At 62.6% G+C, this 25,234-nt stretch overlaps 7 non-coding genes across 7 annotated transcripts; all 7 read right to left on the reverse strand.

Annotated features, from left to right (window-relative positions):
- Positions 1-1,502: 1,502 nt before the first annotated feature.
- LOC142865313 (5S ribosomal RNA) lies at positions 1,503-1,621 on the reverse strand. The gene has a single exon (XR_012915616.1). It is a non-coding gene; the product is annotated as a 5S ribosomal RNA (ribosomal RNA).
- A 3,762-nt stretch (positions 1,622-5,383) lies between these two features.
- Positions 5,384-5,502, reverse strand: LOC142865384 (5S ribosomal RNA). Its single transcript, XR_012915687.1, has one exon. It is a non-coding gene; the product is annotated as a 5S ribosomal RNA (ribosomal RNA).
- Positions 5,503-9,293: 3,791 nt separating this feature from the next.
- LOC142865314 (5S ribosomal RNA) lies at positions 9,294-9,412 on the reverse strand. Its single transcript, XR_012915617.1, has one exon. It is a non-coding gene; the product is annotated as a 5S ribosomal RNA (ribosomal RNA).
- A 3,762-nt stretch (positions 9,413-13,174) lies between these two features.
- Positions 13,175-13,293, reverse strand: LOC142865385 (5S ribosomal RNA). Its single transcript, XR_012915688.1, has one exon. It is a non-coding gene; the product is annotated as a 5S ribosomal RNA (ribosomal RNA).
- A 3,795-nt stretch (positions 13,294-17,088) lies between these two features.
- On the reverse strand, positions 17,089-17,207 carry LOC142865315 (5S ribosomal RNA). The gene has a single exon (XR_012915618.1). It is a non-coding gene; the product is annotated as a 5S ribosomal RNA (ribosomal RNA).
- Positions 17,208-20,975: 3,768 nt separating this feature from the next.
- On the reverse strand, positions 20,976-21,094 carry LOC142865316 (5S ribosomal RNA). Its single transcript, XR_012915619.1, has one exon. It is a non-coding gene; the product is annotated as a 5S ribosomal RNA (ribosomal RNA).
- A 3,761-nt stretch (positions 21,095-24,855) lies between these two features.
- Positions 24,856-24,974, reverse strand: LOC142865386 (5S ribosomal RNA). Its single transcript, XR_012915689.1, has one exon. It is a non-coding gene; the product is annotated as a 5S ribosomal RNA (ribosomal RNA).
- Between the last annotated feature and the right edge of the window lie 260 nt (positions 24,975-25,234).

The raw sequence follows: 25,234 nt of genomic DNA on the forward strand, positions 1-25,234 counted from the left end.
GGCCCAGGACAGTGACGGGCCTGGCCGGGGAGGAGTGCGTCAGGCAGGGGCAGAGGAGACGGGCTGGGTAAGGGTTAGGGTTACAGTTAGGGCACAATTCACAATCGCAAAGACGTGGAAGCGACCCGAGTGCCCATCCATCCAGGAGTGCATGAATAAAATGTGGCGCGTGGACACCACGGAGTGCCATTCGGCTGTGAGGAGCAGCGGTGAGAGGGCGCCTCTCGTGTTCTCCTGGCCAGAGCTGGTACCCGTTCCAGTAAGCCAGGTATCCCAAGAATGGACACACGAGCACCACGTGAGCGCGCTCACCAGCAAATTGGTACGAACGGATGGACGCCTAAGTGGACAGAGAGGAATCACCTTCATCGGGTGGGTGTCGGGCGGGTGGGGGGAGGGGAGGGGCATACACATCCATTAGGCATGGGGTGGGTGCGCACCGACTGGGGGATGGGCGCACTTGAAGCTCTGACCCGAGGGGGGAGGCTTGGAGAGGGCAAGGCACCCGACCTTAACATTGGTACCCCCACAATACGCTGGAACAACCTGAGAGGTATAAGAATAAGAACACAGGGGGGGCCGGGCGCGGTGGCTCACGCCTGTAATCCTAGCTCTCTGGGAGGCCGAGGCGGGCGGATTGCTCCAGGTCAGGAGTTCGAAACCAGCCTGAGCAAGAGCGAGACCCCGTCTCTACTAAAAATAGAAAGAAATTAATTGGCCAACTAATATATATAGAAAAACACAGCCGGGCGTGGTGGTGCATGCCTGTAGTCCCAACTACTCGGGAGGCTGAGGCAGCAGGATTGCTTGAGCCCGGAGATTGAGGTTGCTGTGAGCTAGGCTGACGCCATGGCACTCACTCTAGCCTGGGCAGCAAAACGAGACTCTGTCTCAAAAAAAAAAAAAAAAAAAAGAACACAGGGGGGAGGGGGGCACGGGCAACACATGTCACCTGAATACTTGTACTCCCATCATCTGCTTGAAGAGAGAGAGAAAAGAAAATGCAATCATAGAGGTAAGAGACACTTTTTAAAAATAATGAATCCGAAGAGAAAAGTAAAAGGAGGCCTGTGGAGCAGGTCTGGGTGTGACTCCGGATCCCCCAACATCAGGTGCCACCACCAAAGATTCCTGCGTGTAGCCCATAGAACCCCAAAAGCAACGGGACGAGTTCTGGTCACATGCTCCCTCAAAATGACATCCTGGCCTTCTTCTGGAACTCCCTCCCCTCTCAGACTCTCAAGGTTTCCTCCAGCGTGTCGGTTCCCACAGAGCAGACCTTTGGTCTGAGACCTGACAGTCCAGATGCCACGCATGCTGCCGCGTGGCGGCGGTGTCGCGGCTTGGGACAAGAGGAGGCCCCACGGTGCGGGCTGGGGCGCCAGGCAACGCGGGCGGGCGCTGAGGGTGGGGGTGAACCCCACCGCGGGCCGCCGCCACGCTCCCAGAAAGGGGACAGAACAAGAGGCAAAAAAAAAAAAAAAAAAAAAAAAAAAAGCAGCAGCCTGTGGCACCCGGTATTCCCAGGCGGTCTCCCATCCAAGTACTAACCAGGCCCGACCCTGCTTAGCTTCCGAGACCAGACGAGATCGGGGGCGTTCAGGGTGGTGTGGCCCTAGACGGCGGCGGAGGGCGCCCCTGCCCCGCTCGAGAAGCCGAGCCTCTCTGGGCTTCCCCGCCGCCGCCTCCCGCCCCAGGCCCCGCGCCGGGCCGGGCCGGTTGAGTTCGCCGGCCGGGTCCCGCGGGCTCCCAGGGACGGGGGTGATGGGCGGGGCGGGGCGGGGCGGGGGGCTGTCTCTCTCTACACACACACACACACTCACACTCACTCACACTCACACAAGATGCGCCTCCACGGCTGGACTCGCCAAGGTGGAGCCCTCCCAGCCCCCCTCGTCTCCTCGCCCGGCCTCCTTCACCTACCCGCTGCCCACCCCCAGCGCGTCGCTGCCTGCCGCTGACTGCGCACGCCGCGGGACGCTCGCCCTTTGACCCCAGCCAGGGGCCGCCCTCCCCCACAACCCCTTTCAGCTGCGCCCCCCCCCTCGCCCTGTGGGTGGGCTGCCGCCTATTCCCCGGGGCCAGGGCTGGGGCACAGCCAGTGTATGGGGCGTCTCTCTCTGGGGATGTGTCCCATGGGTGGGGTGGGGTGGCGTGGTTTGGGGGGCGCTGAAGAAATCAGTCCCCTCCATCTCCTACCTCTGGAAAACGCCCAAGCCCGTGGAGAACTGCCGGCACCGCTTCGTGGGGGCCGGGACCCTCCTCCGTGTCCTCCTGTGGCCCAGTCCAAGGGGCCTGGGCCTGGCCGGGGCTGCATTGGACCCCGACCACCCTGGCGTGTGGACTCGCTAAAAATCGGCCATTAGATATTGGATTCCAGCTTCCTGGAGGTCATTTCACTAATGAGTGCACCGGAAAGAGTTTCCTAATCCATCTGTGAGGGTGGCAACTGAAAGAGAATTTGAAAGCTGACAGAATAGGCGAGGGAAGGCATAGGAGATTTCCACACCCAGCAAGGAAGACTTTCCCGAAATGGAAGCAAGAAACGAGCAAACAGAGACACCGGTAGCCCGCCCGGAAAAGAGTCTGCCCCTGAGAGAAAGCACCCTGACCAGGTTCACCCGTGGGTGGGTGGCGAGCTAGCGGCATTCAGAAGAGCGAGGCCCGCAGTCTGTGCGGAAGACACCTGCGCTCGGGTGTGTGTGGCGGCGCGATTCACAAGCAGCTCTAGACGTTAAACCAAGGAGAAGCCAGGGAGTTCCCAACGCCCCAGGTGTCCTCAGCCCACGACTGGCTGCTGTGGGAATGCGAAGCCCGGCTCCTTGTCTCAGAGCGGGGTTCCCAGGAGGATCAGGCTGAAGCTGGGACTTGGCCTCAAAGTGTCCCCTCGCATGGCCACCCCCTTCCCCTTCCTGCTCCTCTACTCCTGGTGCCCCTCCATCCAGGGGCCAGACCTTAAAGAGTCACCGCAAGAGAATCCTGGTCCCAAAGGAGCCTTCTGGGGGACCGGTGCTGAGAGAGGTTGTGGGCATGGCCCGCTGGGGCTCTGCCCGACCCAGGGCTGAGAGATGCCACCTCCCAGCTCTGGGTCCCTGCAGGAAGTGTTGGCAAGCACAGGGCCGGTCCTCCAAAGGCCCAGGTGCAGGGAGCCCAGGCCAAGCAGCCTGTGGAAGAAGCCACTTGCCGTGCCACCCCGGGAACAGGACTGCAGGCCCCGGCCCTTCCCACCTCCTCCTCCTCCTCCCCCTGCCCCCCCCACAGGGCACAGGGCTCAGAGACACCTCAGACTCTTGCTACCCAAAGTGCAAAGGGCATCAGTTGCTCCTCCAACCCCCCCGCCCAGCAGACCACGTTGTCCAGCCAGCCCCCGGGCCTCCCTGGGGTGCCCAGCACAAAAGTGCAGACACCCACCGGACCCTCAATCTCAGTTTTCGGATGTTTTTGCCACTCTAAGGACCCGCAGGCCAGCTGGGCCTTCGGGCAGGACAGAGAGCCCCGGAATCCGACGTGGAGAGCTGCGTGTACGTCCCCATCAGGAGGCGGTCCCCACCTCCGCGGCTCTCCCCTTGTGGGGAGCGGCAGCCCAGCCGGCAGCCCCAGGGCCTCAGGGAAGACACCAGGCTGGGCCCCCGCGGCACAGCGGGGGCACGTCCCCCGCACTCAAGCGACTTAGGGACGGCTGCTGGAGACTGCTGCGGCCACCCTGCTGCCGGGTTCCTGGAGGGCTTCCTGGAAGCAGCGTCCACACCAAGCCCTTGGAAGGCCCAGGCGACGGAGGAGCCGGTCAGGCAGGGGCCGAGGACGGTGAGAGGCCGGGCGGGCGGGAAGGACCATGTCAGGCAGGGGCAGAGGACGGTGACAGGCCGGGCGGGGAGGAGCCGGACAGGCGGGGGCCCAGGACAGTGACGGGCCTGGCCGGGGAGGAGTGCGTCAGGCAGGGGCAGAGGAGACGGGCTGGGTAAGGGTTAGGGTTACAGTTAGGGCACAATTCACAATCGCAAAGACGTGGAAGCGACCCGAGTGCCCATCCATCCAGGAGTGCATGAATAAAATGTGGCGCGTGGACACCACGGAGTGCCATTCGGCTGTGAGGAGCAGCGGTGAGAGGGCGCCTCTCGTGTTCTCCTGGCCAGAGCTGGTACCCGTTCCAGTAAGCCAGGTATCCCAAGAATGGACACACGAGCACCACGTGAGCGCGCTCACCAGCAAATTGGTACGAACGGATGGACGCCTAAGTGGACAGAGAGGAATCACCTTCATCGGGTGGGTGTCGGGCGGGTGGGGGGAGGGGAGGGGCATACACATCCATTAGGCATGGGGTGGGTGCGCACCGACTGGGGGATGGGCGCACTTGAAGCTCTGACCCGAGGGGGGAGGCTTGGAGAGGGCAAGGCACCCGACCTTAACATTGGTACCCCCACAATACGCTGGAACAACCTGAGAGGTATATGAATAAGAACACAGGGGGGGCCGGGCGCGGTGGCTCACGCCTGTAATCCTAGCTCTCTGGGAGGCCGAGGCGGGCGGATTGCTCCAGGTCAGGAGTTCGAAACCAGCCTGAGCAAGAGCGAGACCCCGTCTCTACTAAAAATAGAAAGAAATTAATTGGCCAACTAATATATATAGAAAAACACAGCCGGGCGTGGTGGTGCATGCCTGTAGTCCCAACTACTCGGGAGGCTGAGGCAGCAGGATTGCTTGAGCCCGGAGATTGAGGTTGCTGTGAGCTAGGCTGACGCCATGGCACTCACTCTAGCCTGGGCAGCAAAACGAGACTCTGTCTCAAAAAAAAAAAAAAAAAAAGAACACAGGGGGGAGGGGGGCACGGGCAACACATGTCACCTGAATACTTGTACTCCCATCATCTGCTTGAAGAGAGAGAGAAAAGAAAATGCAATCATAGAGGTAAGAGACACTTTTTAAAAATAATGAATCCGAAGAGAAAAGTAAAAGGAGGCCTGTGGAGCAGGTCTGGGTGTGACTCCGGATCCCCCAACATCAGGTGCCACCACCAAAGATTCCTGCGTGTAGCCCATAGAACCCCAAAAGCAACGGGACGAGTTCTGGTCACATACTCCCTCAAAATGACATCCTGGCCTTCTTCTGGAACTCCCTCCCCTCTCAGACTCTCAAGGTTTCCTCCAGCGTGTCGGTTCCCACAGAGCAGACCTTTGGTCTGAGACCTGACAGTCCAGATGCCACGCATGCTGCCGCGTGGCGGCGGTGTCGCGGCTTGGGACAAGAGGAGGCCCCACGGTGCGGGCTGGGGCGCCAGGCACCGCGGGCGAGCGCTGAGGGTGGGGGTGACCCCCACCCCGGGCCGCCGCCACGCTCCCAGAAAGGGGACAGAAAAGAGGCAAAAAAAAAAAAAAAAAAAAGCAGCAGCCTGTGGCACCCGGTATTCCCAGGCGGTCTCCCATCCAAGTACTAACCAGGCCCGACCCTGCTTAGCTTCCGAGACCAGAGGAGATCGGGGGCGTTCAGGGTGGTGTGGCCCTAGACGGCGGCGGAGGGCGCCCCTGCCCCGCTCAAGAAGCCGAGCCTCTCTGGGCTTCCCCGCCGCCGCCTCCCGCCCCAGGCCCCGCGCCGGGCCGGGCCGGTTGAGTTCGCCGGCCGGGTCCCGCGGGCTCCCAGGGACGGGGGTGATGGGCGGGGCGGGGCGGGGCGGGGCGGGGGGCTGTCTCTCTATACACACACACACACACTCACACTCACTCACACTCACACAAGATGCGCCTCCACGGCTGGACTCGCCAAGGTGGAGCCCTCCCAGCCCCCCTCGTCTCCTCGCCCGGCCTCCTTCACCTACCCGCTGCCCACCCCCAGCGCGTCGCTGCCTGCCGCTGACTGCGCACGCGCGGGACGCTCGCCCTTTGACCCCAGCCAGGGGCCGCCCTCCCCCACAACCCCTTTCAGCTGCGCCCCCCCCCTCGCCCTGTGGGTGGGCTGCCGCCTATTCCCCCGGGCCAGGGCTGGGGCACAGCCAGTGTATGGGGCGTCTCTCTCTGGGGATGTGTCCCATGGGTGGGATGGGGTGGCGTGGTTTGGGGGGCGCTGAAGAAATCAGTCCCCTCCATCTCCTACCTCTGGAAAACGCCCAAGCCCGTGGAGAACTGCCGGCACCGCTTCGTGGGGGCCGGGACCCTCCTCCGTGTCCTCCTGTGGCCCAGTCCAAGGGGCCTGGGCCTGGCCGGGGCTGCATTGGACCCCGACCACCCTGGCGTGTGGACTCGCTAAAAATCGGCCATTAGATATTGGATTCCAGCTTCCTGGAGGTCATTTCACTAATGAGTGCACCGGAAAGAGTTTCCTAATCCATCTGTGAGGGTGGCAACTGAAAGAGAATTTGAAAGCTGACAGAATAGGTGAGGGAAGGCATAGGAGATTTCCACACCCAGCAAGGAAGACTTTCCCGAAATGGAAGAAAGAAACGAGCAAACAGAGACACCGGTAGCCCGCCCGGAAAAGAGTCTGCCCCTGAGAGAAAGCACCCTGACCAGGTTCACCCGTGGGTGGGTGGCGAGCCAGCGGCATTCAGAAGAGCGAGGCCCGCAGTCTGTGCGGAAGACACCTGCGCTCGGGTGTGTGTGGCGGCGCGATTCACAAGCAGCTCTAGACGTTAAACCAAGGAGAAGCCAGGGAGTTCCCAACGCCCCAGGTGTCCTCAGCCCACGACTGGCTGCTGTGGGAATGCGAAGCCCGGCTCCTTGTCTCAGAGCGGGGTTCCCAGGAGGATCAGGCTGAAGCTGGGACTTGGCCTCAAAGTGTCCCCTCGCATGGCCACCCCCTTCCCCTTCCTGCTCCTCTACTCCTGGTGCCCCTCCATCCAGGGGCCAGACCTTAAAGAGTCACCGCAAGAGAATCCTGGTCCCAAAGGAGCCTTCTGGGGGACCGGTGCTGAGAGAGGTTGTGGGCATGGCCCGCTGGGGCTCTGCCCGACCCAGGGCTGAGAGATGCCACCTCCCAGCTCTGGGTCCCTGCAGGAAGTGTTGGCAAGCACAGGGCCGGTCCTCCAAAGGCCCAGGTGCAGGGAGCCCAGGCCAAGCAGCCTGTGGAAGAAGCCACTTGCCGTGCCACCCCGGGAACAGGACTGCAGGCCCCGGCCCTTCCCACCTCCTCCTCCTCCTCCTCCTCCTCCTCCCCCCCGCCCCCCCCCCCAGGGCACAGGGCTCAGAGACACCTCAGACTCTTGCTACCCAAAGTGCAAAGGGCATCAGTTGCTCCTCCAACCCCCCCGCCCAGCAGACCACGTTGTCCAGCCAGCCCCCGGGCCTCCCTGGGGTGCCCAGCACAAAAGTGCAGACACCCACCGGACCCTCAATCTCAGTTTTCGGATGTTTTTGCCACTCTAAGGACCCGCAGGCCAGCTGGGCCTTCGGGCAGGACAGAGAGCCCCGGAATCCGACGTGGAGAGCTGCGTGTACGTCCCCATCAGGAGGCGGTCCCCACCTCCGCGGCTCTCCCCTTGTGGGGAGCGGCAGCCCAGCCGGCAGCCCCAGGGCCTCAGGGAAGACACCAGGCTGGGCCCCCGCGGCACAGCGGGGGCACGTCCCCCGCACTCAAGCGACTTAGGGACGGCTGCTGGAGACTGCTGCGGCCACCCTGCTGCCGGGTTCCTGGAGGGCTTCCTGGAAGCAGCGTCCACACCAAGCCCTTGGAAGGCCGAGGCGACGGAGGAGCCGGTCAGGCAGGGGCCGAGGACGGTGAGAGGCCGGGTGGGCGGGAAGGAGCATGTCAGGCAGGGGCAGAGGACGGTGACAGGCCGGGCGGGGAGGAGCCGGTCAGTCGGGGGCCCAGGACAGTGATGGGCCTGGCCGGGGAGGAGTGCGTCAGGCAGGGGCAGAGGAGACGGGCTGGGTAAGGGTTAGGGTTACAGTTAGGGCACAATTCACAATCGCAAAGACGTGGAAGCGACCCGAGTGCCCATCCATCCAGGAGTGCATGAATAAAATGTGGCGCGTGGACACCACGGAGTGCCATTCGGCTGTGAGGAGCAGCGGTGAGAGGGCGCCTCTCGTGTTCTCCTGGCCAGAGCTGGTACCCGTTCCAGTAAGCCAGGTATCCCAAGAATGGACACACGAGCACCACGTGAGCGCGCTCACCAGCAAATTGGTACGAACGGATGGACGCCTAAGTGGACAGAGAGGAATCACCTTCATCGGGTGGGTGTCGGGCGGGTGGGGGGAGGGGAGGGGCATACACATCCATTAGGCATGGGGTGGGTGCGCACCGACTGGGGGATGGGCGCACTTGAAGCTCTGACCCGAGGGGGGAGGCTTGGAGAGGGCAAGGCACCCGACCTTAACATTGGTACCCCCACAATACGCTGGAACAACCTGAGAGGTATAAGAATAAGAACACAGGGGGGGCCGGGCGCGGTGGCTCACGCCTGTAATCCTAGCTCTCTGGGAGGCCGAGGCGGGCGGATTGCTCCAGGTCAGGAGTTCGAAACCAGCCTGAGCAAGAGCGAGACCCCGTCTCTACTAAAAATAGAAAGAAATTAATTGGCCAACTAATATATATAGAAAAACACAGCCGGGCGTGGTGGTGCATGCCTGTAGTCCCAACTACTCGGGAGGCTGAGGCAGCAGGATTGCTTGAGCCCGGAGATTGAGGTTGCTGTGAGCTAGGCTGACGCCATGGCACTCACTCTAGCCTGGGCAGCAAAACGAGACTCTGTCTCAAAAAAAAAAAAAAAAAAAAAGAACACAGGGGGGAGGGGGGCACGGGCAACACATGTCACCTGAATACTTGTACTCCCATCATCTGCTTGAAGAGAGAGAGAAAAGAAAATGCAATCATAGAGGTAAGAGACACTTTTTAAAAATAATGAATCCGAAGAGAAAAGTAAAAGGAGGCCTGTGGAGCAGGTCTGGGTGTGACTCCGGATCCCCCAACATCAGGTGCCACCACCAAAGATTCCTGCGTGTAGCCCATAGAACCCCAAAAGCAACGGGACGAGTTCTGGTCACATGCTCCCTCAAAATGACATCCTGGCCTTCTTCTGGAACTCCCTCCCCTCTCAGACTCTCAAGGTTTCCTCCAGCGTGTCGGTTCCCACAGAGCAGACCTTTGGTCTGAGACCTGACAGTCCAGATGCCACGCATGCTGCCGCGTGGCGGCGGTGTCGCGGCTTGGGACAAGAGGAGGCCCCACGGTGCGGGCTGGGGCGCCAGGCAACGCGGGCGGGCGCTGAGGGTGGGGGTGAACCCCACCGCGGGCCGCCGCCACGCTCCCAGAAAGGGGACAGAACAAGAGGCAAAAAAAAAAAAAAAAAAAAAAAAAAAAGCAGCAGCCTGTGGCACCCGGTATTCCCAGGCGGTCTCCCATCCAAGTACTAACCAGGCCCGACCCTGCTTAGCTTCCGAGACCAGACGAGATCGGGGGCGTTCAGGGTGGTGTGGCCCTAGACGGCGGCGGAGGGCGCCCCTGCCCCGCTCGAGAAGCCGAGCCTCTCTGGGCTTCCCCGCCGCCGCCTCCCGCCCCAGGCCCCGCGCCGGGCCGGGCCGGTTGAGTTCGCCGGCCGGGTCCCGCGGGCTCCCAGGGACGGGGGTGATGGGCGGGGCGGGGCGGGGCGGGGGGCTGTCTCTCTCTACACACACACACACACTCACACTCACTCACACTCACACAAGATGCGCCTCCACGGCTGGACTCGCCAAGGTGGAGCCCTCCCAGCCCCCCTCGTCTCCTCGCCCGGCCTCCTTCACCTACCCGCTGCCCACCTCCAGCGCGTCGCTGCCTGCCGCTGACTGCGCACGCCGCGGGACGCTCGCCCTTTGACCCCAGCCAGGGGCCGCCCTCCCCCACAACCCCTTTCAGCTGCGCCCCCCCCCTCGCCCTGTGGGTGGGCTGCCGCCTATTCCCCGGGGCCAGGGCTGGGGCACAGCCAGTGTATGGGGCGTCTCTCTCTGGGGATGTGTCCCATGGGTGGGGTGGGGTGGCGTGGTTTGGGGGGCGCTGAAGAAATCAGTCCCCTCCATCTCCTACCTCTGGAAAACGCCCAAGCCCGTGGAGAACTGCCGGCACCGCTTCGTGGGGGCCGGGACCCTCCTCCGTGTCCTCCTGTGGCCCAGTCCAAGGGGCCTGGGCCTGGCCGGGGCTGCATTGGACCCCGACCACCCTGGCGTGTGGACTCGCTAAAAATCGGCCATTAGATATTGGATTCCAGCTTCCTGGAGGTCATTTCACTAATGAGTGCACCGGAAAGAGTTTCCTAATCCATCTGTGAGGGTGGCAACTGAAAGAGAATTTGAAAGCTGACAGAATAGGCGAGGGAAGGCATAGGAGATTTCCACACCCAGCAAGGAAGACTTTCCCGAAATGGAAGCAAGAAACGAGCAAACAGAGACACCGGTAGCCCGCCCGGAAAAGAGTCTGCCCCTGAGAGAAAGCACCCTGACCAGGTTCACCCGTGGGTGGGTGGCGAGCTAGCGGCATTCAGAAGAGCGAGGCCCGCAGTCTGTGCGGAAGACACCTGCGCTCGGGTGTGTGTGGCGGCGCGATTCACAAGCAGCTCTAGACGTTAAACCAAGGAGAAGCCAGGGAGTTCCCAACGCCCCAGGTGTCCTCAGCCCACGACTGGCTGCTGTGGGAATGCGAAGCCCGGCTCCTTGTCTCAGAGCGGGGTTCCCAGGAGGATCAGGCTGAAGCTGGGACTTGGCCTCAAAGTGTCCCCTCGCATGGCCACCCCCTTCCCCTTCCTGCTCCTCTACTCCTGGTGCCCCTCCATCCAGGGGCCAGACCTTAAAGAGTCACCGCAAGAGAATCCTGGTCCCAAAGGAGCCTTCTGGGGGACCGGTGCTGAGAGAGGTTGTGGGCATGGCCCGCTGGGGCTCTGCCCGACCCAGGGCTGAGAGATGCCACCTCCCAGCTCTGGGTCCCTGCAGGAAGTGTTGGCAAGCACAGGGCCGGTCCTCCAAAGGCCCAGGTGCAGGGAGCCCAGGCCAAGCAGCCTGTGGAAGAAGCCACTTGCCGTGCCACCCCGGGAACAGGACTGCAGGCCCCGGCCCTTCCCACCTCCTCCTCCTCCTCCCCCTGCCCCCCCCACAGGGCACAGGGCTCAGAGACACCTCAGACTCTTGCTACCCAAAGTGCAAAGGGCATCAGTTGCTCCTCCAACCCCCCCGCCCAGCAGACCACGTTGTCCAGCCAGCCCCCGGGCCTCCCTGGGGTGCCCAGCACAAAAGTGCAGACACCCACCGGACCCTCAATCTCAGTTTTCGGATGTTTTTGCCACTCTAAGGACCCGCAGGCCAGCTGGGCCTTCGGGCAGGACAGAGAGCCCCGGAATCCGACGTGGAGAGCTGCGTGTACGTCCCCATCAGGAGGCGGTCCCCACCTCCGCGGCTCTCCCCTTGTGGGGAGCGGCAGCCCAGCCGGCAGCCCCAGGGCCTCAGGGAAGACACCAGGCTGGGCCCCCGCGGCACAGCGGGGGCACGTCCCCCGCACTCAAGCGACTTAGGGACGGCTGCTGGAGACTGCTGCGGCCACCCTGCTGCCGGGTTCCTGGAGGGCTTCCTGGAAGCAGCGTCCACACCAAGCCCTTGGAAGGCCCAGGCGACGGAGGAGCCGGTCAGGCAGGGGCCGAGGACGGTGAGAGGCCGGGCGGGCGGGAAGGACCATGTCAGGCAGGGGCAGAGGACGGTGACAGGCCGGGCGGGGAGGAGCCGGACAGGCGGGGGCCCAGGACAGTGACGGGCCTGGCCGGGGAGGAGTGCGTCAGGCAGGGGCAGAGGAGACGGGCTGGGTAAGGGTTAGGGTTACAGTTAGGGCACAATTCACAATCGCAAAGACGTGGAAGCGACCCGAGTGCCCATCCATCCAGGAGTGCATGAATAAAATGTGGCGCGTGGACACCACGGAGTGCCATTCGGCTGTGAGGAGCAGCGGTGAGAGGGCGCCTCTCGTGTTCTCCTGGCCAGAGCTGGTACCCGTTCCAGTAAGCCAGGTATCCCAAGAATGGACACACGAGCACCACGTGAGCGCGCTCACCAGCAAATTGGTACGAACGGATGGACGCCTAAGTGGACAGAGAGGAATCACCTTCATCGGGTGGGTGTCGGGCGGGTGGGGGGAGGGGAGGGGCATACACATCCATTAGGCATGGGGTGGGTGCGCACCGACTGGGGGATGGGCGCACTTGAAGCTCTGACCCGAGGGGGGAGGCTTGGAGAGGGCAAGGCACCCGACCTTAACATTGGTACCCCCACAATACGCTGGAACAACCTGAGAGGTATATGAATAAGAACACAGGGGGGGCCGGGCGCGGTGGCTCACGCCTGTAATCCTAGCTCTCTGGGAGGCCGAGGCGGGCGGATTGCTCCAGGTCAGGAGTTCGAAACCAGCCTGAGCAAGAGCGAGACCCCGTCTCTACTAAAAATAGAAAGAAATTAATTGGCCAACTAATATATATAGAAAAACACAGCCGGGCGTGGTGGTGCATGCCTGTAGTCCCAACTACTCGGGAGGCTGAGGCAGCAGGATTGCTTGAGCCCGGAGATTGAGGTTGCTGTGAGCTAGGCTGACGCCATGGCACTCACTCTAGCCTGGGCAGCAAAACGAGACTCTGTCTCAAAAAAAAAAAAAAAAAAAGAACACAGGGGGGAGGGGGGCACGGGCAACACATGTCACCTGAATACTTGTACTCCCATCATCTGCTTGAAGAGAGAGAGAAAAGAAAATGCAATCATAGAGGTAAGAGACACTTTTTAAAAATAATGAATCCGAAGAGAAAAGTAAAAGGAGGCCTGTGGAGCAGGTCTGGGTGTGACTCCGGATCCCCCAACATCAGGTGCCACCACCAAAGATTTCTGCGTGTAGCCCATAGAACCCCAAAAGCAACGGGACGAGTTCTGGTCACATACTCCCTCAAAATGACATCCTGGCCTTCTTCTGGAACTCCCTCCCCTCTCAGACTCTCAAGGTTTCCTCCAGCGTGTCGGTTCCCACAGAGCAGACCTTTGGTCTGAGACCTGACAGTCCAGATGCCACGCATGCTGCCGCGTGGCGGCGGTGTCGCGGCTTGGGACAAGAGGAGGCCCCACGGTGCGGGCTGGGGCGCCAGGCACCGCGGGCGAGCGCTGAGGGTGGGGGTGACCCCCACCCCGGGCCGCCGCCACGCTCCCAGAAAGGGGACAGAAAAGAGGCAAAAAAAAAAAAAAAAAAAAGCAGCAGCCTGTGGCACCCGGTATTCCCAGGCGGTCTCCCATCCAAGTACTAACCAGGCCCGACCCTGCTTAGCTTCCGAGACCAGAGGAGATCGGGGGCGTTCAGGGTGGTGTGGCCCTAGACGGCGGCGGAGGGCGCCCCTGCCCCGCTCAAGAAGCCGAGCCTCTCTGGGCTTCCCCGCCGCCGCCTCCCGCCCCAGGCCCCGCGCCGGGCCGGGCCGGTTGAGTTCGCCGGCCGGGTCCCGCGGGCTCCCAGGGACGGGGGTGATGGGCGGGGCGGGGCGGGGCGGGGCGGGGGGCTGTCTCTCTATACACACACACACACACACACTCACACTCACTCACACTCACACAAGATGCGCCTCCACGGCTGGACTCGCCAAGGTGGAGCCCTCCCAGCCCCCCTCGTCTCCTCGCCCGGCCTCCTTCACCTACCCGCTGCCCACCCCCAGGGCGTCGCTGCCTGCCGCTGACTGCGCACGCGCGGGACGCTCGCCCTTTGACCCCAGCCAGGGGCCGCCCTCCCCCACAACCCCTTTCAGCTGTGCCCCCCCCCTCGCCCTGTGGGTGGGCTGCCGCCTATTCCCCCGGGCCAGGGCTGGGGCACAGCCAGTGTATGGGGCGTCTCTCTCTGGGGATGTGTCCCATGGGTGGGATGGGGTGGCGTGGTTTGGGGGGCGCTGAAGAAATCAGTCCCCTCCATCTCCTACCTCTGGAAAACGCCCAAGCCCGTGGAGAACTGCCGGCACCGCTTCGTGGGGGCCGGGACCCTCCTCCGTGTCCTCCTGTGGCCCAGTCCAAGGGGCCTGGGCCTGGCCGGGGCTGCATTGGACCCCGACCACCCTGGCGTGTGGACTCGCTAAAAATCGGCCATTAGATATTGGATTCCAGCTTCCTGGAGGTCATTTCACTAATGAGTGCACCGGAAAGAGTTTCCTAATCCATCTGTGAGGGTGGCAACTGAAAGAGAATTTGAAAGCTGACAGAATAGGTGAGGGAAGGCATAGGAGATTTCCACACCCAGCAAGGAAGACTTTCCCGAAATGGAAGAAAGAAACGAGCAAACAGAGACACCGGTAGCCCGCCCGGAAAAGAGTCTGCCCCTGAGAGAAAGCACCCTGACCAGGTTCACCCGTGGGTGGGTGGCGAGCTAGCGGCATTCAGAAGAGCGAGGCCCGCAGTCTGTGCGGAAGACACCTGCGCTCGGGTGTGTGTGGCGGCGCGATTCACAAGCAGCTCTAGACGTTAAACCAAGGAGAAGCCAGGGAGTTCCCAACGCCCCAGGTGTCCTCAGCCCACGACTGGCTGCTGTGGGAATGCGAAGCCCGGCTCCTTGTCTCAGAGCGGGGTTCCCAGGAGGATCAGGCTGAAGCTGGGACTTGGCCTCAAAGTGTCCCCTCGCATGGCCACCCCCTTCCCCTTCCTGCTCCTCTACTCCTGGTGCCCCTCCATCCAGGGGCCAGACCTTAAAGAGTCACCGCAAGAGAATCCTGGTCCCAAAGGAGCCTTCTGGGGGACCGGTGCTGAGAGAGGTTGTGGGCATGGCCCGCTGGGGCTCTGCCCGACCCAGGGCTGAGAGATGCCACCTCCCAGCTCTGGGTCCCTGCAGGAAGTGTTGGCAAGCACAGGGCCGGTCCTCCAAAGGCCCAGGTGCAGGGAGCCCAGGCCAAGCAGCCTGTGGAAGAAGCCACTTGCCGTGCCACGCCGGGAACAGGACTGCAGGCCCCGGCCCTTCCCACCTCCTCCTCCTCCTCCTCCTCCTCCTCCCCCCCGCCCCCCCCCCCAGGGCACAGGGCTCAGAGACACCTCAGACTCTTCCTACCCAAAGTGCAAAGGGCATCAGTTGCTCCTCCAACCCCCCCGCCCAGCAGACCACGTTGTCCAGCCAGCCCCCGGGCCTCCCTGGGGTGCCCAGCACAAAAGTGCAGACACCCACCGGACCCTCAATCTCAGTTTTCGGATGTTTTTGCCACTCTAAGGACCCGCAGGCCAGCTGGGCCTTCGGGCAGGACAGAGAGCCCCGGAATCCGACGTGGAGAGCTGCGTGTACGTCCCCATCAGGAGGCGGTCCCCACCTCCGCGGCTCTCCCCTTGTGGGGAGCGGCAGCCCAGCCGGCAGCCCCAGGGCCTCAGGGAAGACACCAGGCTGGGCCCCCGCGGCACAGCGGGGGCACGTCCCCCGCACTCAAGCGACTTAGGGACGGCTGCTGGAGACTGCTGCGGCCACCCTGCTGCCGGGTTCCTGGAGGGCTTCCTGGAAGCAGCGTCCACACCAAGCCCTTGGAAGGCCCAGGCGACGGAGGAGCCGGTCAGGCAGGGGCCGAGGACGGTGAGAGGCCGGGTGGGCGGGAAGGAGCATGTCAGGCAGGGGCAGAGGACGGTGACAGGCCGGGCGGGGAGGAGCCGGTCAGTCGGGGGCCCAGGACAGTGACGGGCCTGGCCGGGGAGGAGTGCGTCAGGCAGGGGCAGAGGAGACGGGCTGGGTAAGGGTTAGGGTTACAGTTAGGGCACAATTCACAATCGCAAAGACGTGGAAGCGACCCGAGTGCCCATCCATCCAGGAGTGCATGAATAAAATGTGGCGCGTGGACACCACGGAGTGCCATTCGGCTGTGAGGAGCAGCGGTGAGAGGGCGCCTCTCGTGTTCTCCTGGCCAGAGCTGGTACCCGTTCCAGTAAGCCAGGTATCCCAAGAATGGACACACGAGCACCACGTGAGCGCGCTCACCAGCAAATTGGTACGAACGGATGGACGCCTAAGTGGACAGAGAGGAATCACCTTCATCGGGTGGGTGTCGGGCGGGTGGGGGGAGGGGAGGGGCATACACATCCATTAGGCATGGGGTGGGTGCGCACCGACTGGGGGATGGGCGCACTTGAAGCTCTGACCCGAGGGGGGAGGCTTGGAGAGGGCAAGGCACCCGACCTTAACATTGGTACCCCCACAATACGCTGGAACAACCTGAGAGGTATAAGAATAAGAACACAGGGGGGGCCGGGCGCGGTGGCTCACGCCTGTAATCCTAGCTCTCTGGGAGGCCGAGGCGGGCGGATTGCTCCAGGTCAGGAGTTCGAAACCAGCCTGAGCAAGAGCGAGACCCCGTCTCTACTAAAAATAGAAAGAAATTAATTGGCCAACTAATATATATAGAAAAACACAGCCGGGCGTGGTGGTGCATGCCTGTAGTCCCAACTACTCGGGAGGCTGAGGCAGCAGGATTGCTTGAGCCCGGAGATTGAGGTTGCTGTGAGCTAGGCTGACGCCATGGCACTCACTCTAGCCTGGGCAGCAAAACGAGACTCTGTCTCAAAAAAAAAAAAAAAAAAAAAGAACACAGGGGGGAGGGGGGCACGGGCAACACATGTCACCTGAATACTTGTACTCCCATCATCTGCTTGAAGAGAGAGAGAAAAGAAAATGCAATCATAGAGGTAAGAGACACTTTTTAAAAATAATGAATCCGAAGAGAAAAGTAAAAGGAGGCCTGTGGAGCAGGTCTGGGTGTGACTCCGGATCCCCCAACATCAGGTGCCACCACCAAAGATTCCTGCGTGTAGCCCATAGAACCCCAAAAGCAACGGGACGAGTTCTGGTCACATGCTCCCTCAAAATGACATCCTGGCCTTCTTCTGGAACTCCCTCCCCTCTCAGACTCTCAAGGTTTCCTCCAGCGTGTCGGTTCCCACAGAGCAGACCTTTGGTCTGAGACCTGACAGTCCAGATGCCACGCATGCTGCCGCGTGGCGGCGGTGTCGCGGCTTGGGACAAGAGGAGGCCCCACGGTGCGGGCTGGGGCGCCAGGCAACGCGGGCGGGCGCTGAGGGTGGGGGTGACCCCCACCGCGGGCCGCCGCCACGCTCCCAGAAAGGGGACAGAACAAGAGGCAAAAAAAAAAAAAAAAAAAAAAAAAAAAGCAGCAGCCTGTGGCACCCGGTATTCCCAGGCGGTCTCCCATCCAAGTACTAACCAGGCCCGACCCTGCTTAGCTTCCGAGACCAGACGAGATCGGGGGCGTTCAGGGTGGTGTGGCCCTAGACGGCGGCGGAGGGCGCCCCTGCCCCGCTCGAGAAGCCGAGCCTCTCTGGGCTTCCCCGCCGCCGCCTCCCGCCCCAGGCCCCGCGCCGGGCCGGGCCGGTTGAGTTCGCCGGCCGGGTCCCGCGGGCTCCCAGGGACGGGGGTGATGGGCGGGGCGGGGCGGGGCGGGGGGCTGTCTCTCTCTACACACACACACACACTCACACTCACTCACACTCACACAAGATGCGCCTCCACGGCTGGACTCGCCAAGGTGGAGCCCTCCCAGCCCCCCTCGTCTCCTCGCCCGGCCTCCTTCACCTACCCGCTGCCCACCCCCAGCGCGTCGCTGCCTGCCGCTGACTGCGCACGCCGCGGGACGCTCGCCCTTTGACCCCAGCCAGGGGCCGCCCTCCCCCACAACCCCTTTCAGCTGCGCCCCCCCCTCGCCCTGTGGGTGGGCTGCCGCCTATTCCCCGGGGCCAGGGCTGGGGCACAGCCAGTGTATGGGGCGTCTCTCTCTGGGGATGTGTCCCATGGGTGGGGTGGGGTGGCGTGGTTTGGGGGGCGCTGAAGAAATCAGTCCCCTCCATCTCCTACCTCTGGAAAACGCCCAAGCCCGTGGAGAACTGCCGGCACCGCTTCGTGGGGGCCGGGACCCTCCTCCGTGTCCTCCTGTGGCCCAGTCCAAGGGGCCTGGGCCTGGCCGGGGCTGCATTGGACCCCGACCACCCTGGCGTGTGGACTCGCTAAAAATCGGCCATTAGATATTGGATTCCAGCTTCCTGGAGGTCATTTCACTAATGAGTGCACCGGAAAGAGTTTCCTAATCCATCTGTGAGGGTGGCAACTGAAAGAGAATTTGAAAGCTGACAGAATAGGCGAGGGAAGGCATAGGAGATTTCCACACCCAGCAAGGAAGACTTTCCCGAAATGGAAGCAAGAAACGAGCAAACAGAGACACCGGTAGCCCGCCCGGAAAAGAGTCTGCCCCTGAGAGAAAGCACCCTGACCAGGTTCACCCGTGGGTGGGTGGCGAGCTAGCGGCATTCAGAAGAGCGAGGCCCGCAGTCTGTGCGGAAGACACCTGCGCTCGGGTGTGTGTGGCGGCGCGATTCACAAGCAGCTCTAGACGTTAAACCAAGGAGAAGCCAGGGAGTTCCCAACGCCCCAGGTGTCCTCAGCCCACGACTGGCTGCTGTGGGAATGCGAAGCCCGGCTCCTTGTCTCAGAGCGGGGTTCCCAGGAGGATCAGGCTGAAGCTGGGACTTGGCCTCAAAGTGTCCCCTCGCATGGCCACCCCCTTCCCCTTCCTGCTCCTCTACTCCTGGTGCCCCTCCATCCAGGGGCCAGACCTTAAAGAGTCACCGCAAGAGAATCCTGGTCCCAAAGGAGCCTTCTGGGGGACCGGTGCTGAGAGAGGTTGTGGGCATGGCCCGCTGGGGCTCTGCCCGACCCAGGGCTGAGAGATGCCACCTCCCAGCTCTGGGTCCCTGCAGGAAGTGTTGGCAAGCACAGGGCCGGTCCTCCAAAGGCCCAGGTGCAGGGAGCCCAGGCCAAGCAGCCTGTGGAAGAAGCCACTTGCCGTGCCACCCCGGGAACAGGACTGCAGGCCCCGGCCCTTCCCACCTCCTCCTCCTCCTCCCCCTGCCCCCCCCACAGGGCACAGGGCTCAGAGACACCTCAGACTCTTGCTACCCAAAGTGCAAAGGGCATCAGTTGCTCCTCCAACCCCCCCGCCCAGCAGACCACGTTGTCCAGCCAGCCCCCGGGCCTCCCTGGGGTGCCCAGCACAAAAGTGCAGACACCCACCGGACCCTCAATCTCAGTTTTCGGATGTTTTTGCCACTCTAAGGACCCGCAGGCCAGCTGGGCCTTCGGGCAGGACAGAGAGCCCCGGAATCCGACGTGGAGAGCTGCGTGTACGTCCCCATCAGGAGGCGGTCCCCACCTCCGCGGCTCTCCCCTTGTGGGGAGCGGCAGCCCAGCCGGCAGCCCCAGGGCCTCAGGGAAGACACCAGGCTGGGCCCCCGCGGCACAGCGGGGGCACGTCCCCCGCACTCAAGCGACTTAGGGACGGCTGCTGGAGACTGCTGCGGCCACCCTGCTGCCGGGTTCCTGGAGGGCTTCCTGGAAGCAGCGTCCACACCAAGCCCTTGGAAGGCCCAGGCGACGGAGGAGCCGGTCAGGCAGGGGCCGAGGACGGTGAGAGGCCGGGCGGGCGGGAAGGACCATGTCAGGCAGGGGCAGAGGACGGTGACAGGCCGGGCGGGGAGGAGCCGGACAGGCGGGGGCCCAGGACAGTGACGGGCCTGGCCGGGGAGGAGTGCGTCAGGCAGGGGCAGAGGAGACGGGCTGGGTAAGGGTTAGGGTTACAGTTAGGGCACAATTCACAATCGCAAAGACGTGGAAGCGACCCGAGTGCCCATCCATCCAGGAGTGCATGAATAAAATGTGGCGCGTGGACACCACGGAGTGCCATTCGGCTGTGAGGAGCAGCGGTGAGAGGGCGCCTCTCGTGTTCTCCTGGCCAGAGCTGGTACCCGTTCCAGTAAGCCAGGTATCCCAAGAATGGACACACGAGCACCACGTGAGCGCGCTCACCAGCAAATTGGTACGAACGGATGGACGCCTAAGTGGACAGAGAGGAATCACCTTCATCGGGTGGGTGTCGGGCGGGTGGGGGGAGGGGAGGGGCATACACATCCATTAGGCATGGGGTGGGTGCGCACCGACTGGGGGATGGGCGCACTTGAAGCTCTGACCCGAGGGGGGAGGCTTGGAGAGGGCAAGGCACCCGACCTTAACATTGGTACCCCCACAATACGCTGGAACAACCTGAGAGGTATATGAATAAGAACACAGGGGGGGCCGGGCGCGGTGGCTCACGCCTGTAATCCTAGCTCTCTGGGAGGCCGAGGCGGGCGGATTGCTCCAGGTCAGGAGTTCGAAACCAGCCTGAGCAAGAGCGAGACCCCGTCTCTACTAAAAATAGAAAGAAATTAATTGGCCAACTAATATATATAGAAAAACACAGCCGGGCGTGGTGGTGCATGCCTGTAGTCCCAACTACTCGGGAGGCTGAGGCAGCAGGATTGCTTGAGCCCGGAGATTGAGGTTGCTGTGAGCTAGGCTGACGCCATGGCACTCACTCTAGCCTGGGCAGCAAAACGAGACTCTGTCTCAAAAAAAAAAAAAAAAAAGAACACAGGGGGGAGGGGGGCACGGGCAACACATGTCACCTGAATACTTGTACTCCCATCATCTGCTTGAAGAGAGAGAGAAAAGAAAATGCAATCATAGAGGTAAGAGACACTTTTTAAAAATAATGAATCCGAAGAGAAAAGTAAAAGGAGGCCTGTGGAGCAGGTCTGGGTGTGACTCCGGATCCCCCAACATCAGGTGCCACCACCAAAGATTCCTGCGTGTAGCCCATAGAACCCCAAAAGCAACGGGACGAGTTCTGGTCACATGCTCCCTCAAAATGACATCCTGGCCTTCTTCTGGAACTCCCTCCCCTCTCAGACTCTCAAGGTTTCCTCCAGCGTGTCGGTTCCCACAGAGCAGACCTTTGGTCTGAGACCTGACAGTCCAGATGCCACGCATGCTGCCGCGTGGCGGCGGTGTCGCGGCTTGGGACAAGAGGAGGCCCCACGGTGCGGGCTGGGGCGCCAGGCAACGCGGGCGGGCGCTGAGGGTGGGGGTGACCCCCACCGCGGGCCGCCGCCACGCTCCCAGAAAGGGGACAGAACAAGAGGCAAAAAAAAAAAAAAAAAAAAAAAAAAAGCAGCAGCCTGTGGCACCCGGTATTCCCAGGCGGTCTCCCATCCAAGTACTAACCAGGCCCGACCCTGCTTAGCTTCCGAGACCAGACGAGATCGGGGGCGTTCAGGGTGGTGTGGCCCTAGACGGCGGCGGAGGGCGCCCCTGCCCCGCTCGAGAAGCCGAGCCTCTCTGGGCTTCCCCGCCGCCGCCTCCCGCCCCAGGCCCCGCGCCGGGCCGGGCCGGTTGAGTTCGCCGGCCGGGTCCCGCGGGCTCCCAGGGACGGGGGTGATGGGCGGGGCGGGGCGGGGCGGGGGGCTGTCTCTCTATACACACACACACACACTCACACTCACTCACACTCACACAAGATGCGCCTCCACGGCTGGACTCGCCAAGGTGGAGCCCTCCCAGCCCCCCTCGTCTCCTCGCCCGGCCTCCTTCACCTACCCGCTGCCCACCCCCAGCGCGTCGCTGCCTGCCGCTGACTGCGCACGCCGCGGGACGCTCGCCCTTTGACCCCAGCCAGGGGCCGCCCTCCCCCACAACCCCTTTCAGCTGCGCCCCCCCCCTCGCCCTGTGGGTGGGCTGCCGCCTATTCCCCGGGGCCAGGGCTGGGGCACAGCCAGTGTATGGGGCGTCTCTCTCTGGGGATGTGTCCCATGGGTGGGGTGGGGTGGCGTGGTTTGGGGGGCGCTGAAGAAATCAGTCCCCTCCATCTCCTACCTCTGGAAAACGCCCAAGCCCGTGGAGAACTGCCGGCACCGCTTCGTGGGGGCCGGGACCCTCCTCCGTGTCCTCCTGTGGCCCAGTCCAAGGGGCCTGGGCCTGGCCGGGGCTGCATTGGACCCCGACCACCCTGGCGTGTGGACTCGCTAAAAATCGGCCATTAGATATTGGATTCCAGCTTCCTGGAGGTCATTTCACTAATGAGTGCACCGGAAAGAGTTTCCTAATCCATCTGTGAGGGTGGCAACTGAAAGAGAATTTGAAAGCTGACAGAATAGGCGAGGGAAGGCATAGGAGATTTCCACACCCAGCAAGGAAGACTTTCCCGAAATGGAAGCAAGAAACGAGCAAACAGAGACACCGGTAGCCCGCCCGGAAAAGAGTCTGCCCCTGAGAGAAAGCACCCTGACCAGGTTCACCCGTGGGTGGGTGGCGAGCTAGCGGCATTCAGAAGAGCGAGGCCCGCAGTCTGTGCGGAAGACACCTGCGCTCGGGTGTGTGTGGCGGCGCGATTCACAAGCAGCTCTAGACGTTAAACCAAGGAGAAGCCAGGGAGTTCCCAACGCCCCAGGTGTCCTCAGCCCACGACTGGCTGCTGTGGGAATGCGAAGCCCGGCTCCTTGTCTCAGAGCAGGGTTCCCAGGAGGATCAGGCTGAAGCTGGGACTTGGCCTCAAAGTGTCCCCTCGCATGGCCACCCCCTTCCCCTTCCTGCTCCTCTACTCCTGGTGCCCCTCCATCCAGGGGCCAGACCTTAAAGAGTCACCGCAAGAGAATCCTGGTCCCAAAGGAGCCTTCTGGGGGACCGGTGCTGAGAGAGGTTGTGGGCATGGCCCGCTGGGGCTCTGCCCGACCCAGGGCTGAGAGATGCCACCTCCCAGCTCTGGGTCCCTGCAGGAAGTGTTGGCAAGTACAGGGCCGGTCCTCCAAAGGCCCAGGTGCAGGGAGCCCAGGCCAAGCAGCCTGTGGAAGAAGCCACTTGCCGTGCCACCCCGGGAACAGGACTGCAGGCCCCGGCCCTTCCCACCTCCTCCTCCTCCTCCCCCTGCCCCCCCCACAGGGCACAGGGCTCAGAGACACCTCAGACTCTTGCTACCCAAAGTGCAAAGGGCATCAGTTGCTCCTCCAACCCCCCCGCCCAGCAGACCACGTTGTCCAGCCAGCCCCCGGGCCTCCCTGGGGTGCCCAGCACAAAAGTGCAGACACCCACCGGACCCTCAATCTCAGTTTTCGGATGTTTTTGCCACTCTAAGGACCCGCAGGCCAGCTGGGCCTTCGGGCAGGACAGAGAGCCCCGGAATCCGACGTGGAGAGCTGCGTGTACGTCCCCATCAGGAGGCGGTCCCCACCTCCGCGGCTCTCCCCTTGTGGGGAGCGGCAGCCCAGCCGGCAGCCCCAGGGCCTCAGGGAAGACACCAGGCTGGGCCCCCGCGGCACAGCGGGGGCACGTCCCCCGCACTCAAGCGACTTAGGGACGGCTGCTGGAGACTGCTGCGGCCACCCTGCTGCCGGGTTCCTGGAGGGCTTCCTGGAAGCAGCGTCCACACCAAGCCCTTGGAAGGCCCAGGCGACGGAGGAGCCGGTCAGGCAGGGGCCGAGGACGGTGAGAGGCCGGGCGGGCGGGAAGGACCATGTCAGGCAGGGGCAGAGGACGGTGACAGGCCGGGCGGGGAGGAGCCGGACAGGCGGGGGCCCAGGACAGTGACGGGCCTGGCCGGGGAGGAGTGCGTCAGGCAGGGGCAGAGGAGACGGGCTGGGTAAGGGTTAGGGTTACAGTTAGGGCACAATTCACAATCGCAAAGACGTGGAAGCGACCCGAGTGCCCATCCATCCAGGAGTGCATGAATAAAATGTGGCGCGTGGACACCACGGAGTGCCATTCGGCTGTGAGGAGCAGCGGTGAGAGGGCGCCTCTCGTGTTCTCCTGGCCAGAGCTGGTACCCGTTCCAGTAAGCCAGGTATCCCAAGAATGGACACACGAGCACCACGTGAGCGCGCTCACCAGCAAATTGGTACGAACGGATGGACGCCTAAGTGGACAGAGAGGAATCACCTTCATCGGGTGGGTGTCGGGCGGGTGGGGGGAGGGGAGGGGCATACACATCCATTAGGCATGGGGTGGGTGCGCACCGACTGGGGGATGGGCGCACTTGAAGCTCTGACCCGAGGGGGGAGGCTTGGAGAGGGCAAGGCACCCGACCTTAACATTGGTACCCCCACAATACGCTGGAACAACCTGAGAGGTATATGAATAAGAACACAGGGGGGGCCGGGCGCGGTGGCTCACGCCTGTAATCCTAGCTCTCTGGGAGGCCGAGGCGGGCGGATTGCTCCAGGTCAGGAGTTCGAAACCAGCCTGAGCAAGAGCGAGACCCCGTCTCTACTAAAAATAGAAAGAAATTAATTGGCCAACTAATATATATAGAAAAACACAGCCGGGCGTGGTGGTGCATGCCTGTAGTCCCAACTACTCGGGAGGCTGAGGCAGCAGGATTGCTTGAGCCCGGAGATTGAGGTTGCTGTGAGCTAGGCTGACGCCATGGCACTCACTCTAGCCTGGGCAGCAAAACGAGACTCTGTCTCAAAAAAAAAAAAAAAAAAAGAACACAGGGGGGAGGGGGGCACGGGCAACACATGTCACCTGAATACTTGTACTCCCATCATCTGCTTGAAGAGAGAGAGAAAAGAAAATGCAATCATAGAGGTAAGAGACACTTTTTAAAAATAATGAATCCGAAGAGAAAAGTAAAAGGAGGCCTGTGGAGCAGGTCTGGGTGTGACTCCGGATCCCCCAACATCAGGTGCCACCACCAAAGATTCCTGCGTGTAGCCCATAGAACCCCAAAAGCAACGGGACGAGTTCTGGTCACATACTCCCTCAAAATGACATCCTGGCCTTCTTCTGGAACTCCCTCCCCTCTCAGACTCTCAAGGTTTCCTCCAGCGTGTCGGTTCCCACAGAGCAGACCTTTGGTCTGAGACCTGACAGTCCAGATGCCACGCATGCTGCCGCGTGGCGGCGGTGTCGCGGCTTGGGACAAGAGGAGGCCCCACGGTGCGGGCTGGGGCGCCAGGCACCGCGGGCGAGCGCTGAGGGTGGGGGTGACCCCCACCCCGGGCCGCCGCCACGCTCCCAGAAAGGGGACAGAAAAGAGGCAAAAAAAAAAAAAAAAAAAGCAGCAGCCTGTGGCACCCGGTATTCCCAGGCGGTCTCCCATCCAAGTACTAACCAGGCCCGACCCTGCTTAGCTTCCGAGACCAGAGGAGATCGGGGGCGTTCAGGGTGGTGTGGCCCTAGACGGCGGCGGAGGGCGCCCCTGCCCCGCTCAAGAAGCCGAGCCTCTCTGGGCTTCCCCGCCGCCGCCTCCCGCCCCAGGCCCCGCGCCGGGCCGGGCCGGTTGAGTTCGCCGGCCGGGTCCCGCGGGCTCCCAGGGACGGGGGTGATGGGCGGGGCGGGGCGGGGCGGGGCGGGGGGCTGTCTCTCTATACACACACACACACACACACTCACACTCACTCACACTCACACAAGATGCGCCTCCACGGCTGGACTCGCCAAG

Source organism: Microcebus murinus, chromosome 28, assembly GCF_040939455.1.
Source record: "Microcebus murinus isolate Inina chromosome 28, M.murinus_Inina_mat1.0, whole genome shotgun sequence".
Taxonomy (NCBI): domain Eukaryota; kingdom Metazoa; phylum Chordata; class Mammalia; order Primates; family Cheirogaleidae; genus Microcebus; species Microcebus murinus.